The sequence below is a fragment of the Helianthus annuus genome, chromosome 8 (assembly GCF_002127325.2).
Source record: "Helianthus annuus cultivar XRQ/B chromosome 8, HanXRQr2.0-SUNRISE, whole genome shotgun sequence".
Classification (NCBI taxonomy): Eukaryota; Viridiplantae; Streptophyta; class Magnoliopsida; order Asterales; family Asteraceae; genus Helianthus; species Helianthus annuus.
This window is the reverse complement of record NC_035440.2, coordinates 103,890,039-103,892,629: the sequence shown is the minus strand read 5'-3', so window position 1 is coordinate 103,892,629 and position 2,591 is coordinate 103,890,039. Positions and strand designations below refer to the sequence as shown.

General features: G+C 34.3%; 1 long non-coding RNA gene across 1 annotated transcript; it reads left to right on the top strand.

Annotated features, from left to right (window-relative positions):
• The first annotated feature begins 916 nt into the window (after positions 1–916).
• On the top strand, positions 917–2,371 carry LOC118480880. The gene is made up of 3 exons (XR_004864045.1): positions 917–1,211; positions 1,739–1,814; positions 2,305–2,371. It is a non-coding gene; the product is annotated as an uncharacterized LOC118480880 (long non-coding RNA).
• The last annotated feature ends 220 nt before the right edge of the window (positions 2,372–2,591 follow it).

Genomic DNA, 2,591 nt, shown 5'->3' with positions numbered 1-2,591 from the left:
TATGATTATGAAGGTTACTTAATATGTTATGCGACTGTGGTTAAACCTCTTATTTGATATAAAAATATCACCGAATTAAGAAGATATGAATGTTCATTGAGACCAGATTCTTCACATATGTTGGATTGTAACTTGACATATATTGTTGAGATCGAATAGTCACACTGAATTAAAATGTAAGTCACAATTTACACAAGTTTGAAGCGTAAAAACATCATCTAATTGTTTGGAAGGGTCTTTATGTGTATATCATATTGTTGGATCAAAATAAACAATTATATTTATACACATAAAATGTGGATCAAGCATGCTTATAACAAAGTTTGAAGATTTCATACTATATGGGGCATTTTACAACCCCTCGAGGCTTTTTGAACGTTAGTGCTTTTTCATGCATGCTGTAAAATCAACCTTCGCACAGCGTAACAGCTTCTGATTCCTCCATTTTGAGTACGACAAATCGAATTGAGGGGTGTTCCTCTGAGTATTTGATGGGTGGAGTTTTTGCTTCAATCTCTCCATCTGTTCATTTGTATCACATACGCTGTTGATACAGAGATGAATTGAGGGGTGTTCCTTTGATTATTCGGACAACGATCAAAATATGTGATTTCTTGTCGGAATGTTGTTGTTCATCAAAGAGTTTATCGTAGGTAAGATTGATCCAAATGAAGAAAATGTGTTGCAGTTTTCAGATTTTCATTTTTTTGTTCCGTGGTTTTATTCGGTGAAAGAAATGGTAGGGAGACAATATAGGATTAATGGTGAGGGTTATAAATGGGGGAATAGAAATGAGGGAATGGTTATTTATTTATTTATTTATTTTTTGAATGTTCCACCTCCATTTACTCATATTTAATGCCAACCAACACCAACCCAAATCCCTTCCCTAGAAAATGAACACCTTCCCAACAATTTTACCATTTTTTTTCTCCCTCTACTCTCATAAAAGACTCCTGGAACAAGGAACCATCTGTCGGAGTTCAGACGGAGTGAACCTGGACATCGCCGGAAATAACAAAGCTTGCCAGAGTTCGAAGCTTCTGCCGGAGCAAACATAGTTTACCGGAGACTCGACAGAGATCGAGGTACGCCGAAGTGGACGACGGAACTCAAACCCGGTTGTTTTGATACAAGGACTTCGCCGGGGGAATCGAAGAAACTCCCCGGAGAAGGACCCGCAACCGTCGGAACTCGCGCCACACGATTCGGTATACCTCATTTTTTTTCCATTCCTTTTCGTTCGTTTAACACTTGTTTAACTCATGTTATTTTAAACTGAAATAAGAAAAGAACAATAGCTATATATATATATATATAAACATAATCGATTTCTGTTTTTAAAAGAAGATGAACTTTTTATTTAAGAATCATAATCAACGGCCCATTTTAAGTTTTTCTTTTCTTTCTATTAACTTCCGATTTGTTCCAGTTGGTTTTGTTTAGATCTTCTGTTGATACGTTTTGATTCCATTCATTTGGTTTAAACTGTTGGAATAATGTATAATATATTAGATGTTGCTTTGTTTTAATTAAAAAGATGAAGGTGGTGGCTGAATGTTCTACACATATTATTCTAAATGTTAAATTTCATTTCAATAATGTATAATTTGGAATTCAGAATTTATAAATCCAAAAATTTAAAAGGGGTTTCAATATAATATAAACCATAAATGTTAGAATAATTATCTAACTTGTAGAAATTAACTAGATCGTGTTATGGCATCTTAATATCTAGGATAACCGTTTCGTTCTCTTGGATTTCTCAATCTTTACTCGTGCGTTATTTCAAGGAATCTCCATACGCAACCAATGTGAGTATACTCGAACCCATTTTTACTTTTAAACACTTTGGTGCAACATGTATTCTATATTAAAGTCACGAAACTTTGAAACTATTTGAATCACTCTCTATCCATATTTGAACATGAAACTATATGATGCTTGTTAATCTCGTATGTGATGTATAACTTTCTGTGTCTATAGGCTCATTAACTTCGTACAAGCCCGCCTTAACAATTATAGCGCTATAGGGGTAATGCACCGCCCACGATTCTTGGGGTATTGTTAAGTCAAACATGTTAACCTCCATTTATTCTAACCGGGGATAAGCTATTTTAACGCATTGGATTCTTGGGTTTGAACATATACTTGACACCGTTATGACATACTAGTAACTTGCATATTGTGATTCATGTTGGATACGAGCCTTAGACTATTTTAAAACCATTTTTATGCTATATATCAAAACTTGTATACTCGCCTTTGCTTTTGCATTGAACTCTATTTTAATACATGTTGCAGGTTTGTTAGACAAGATGATACTAAGTGAAGAAACAAGACTTAAGTGGACATAGAAACACACTTAGACTATCTATTTGTACTTTATATTTGAAACAGTGTTGTCTTTATTTGGTTCTTGTATGACATTTTAGAAATTTATGAAATTTAAATTAAACTATATTGTCACATAGTGTTATGATGTCTCTTACAATCTAGTTTTCGTCTCATCCCAATGTTTCCGCCATCGGTTGGGGTGTGACAGATTGGTATCAGAGCCATAACTATAGGGAACTAGGAAAAGTAGGAAT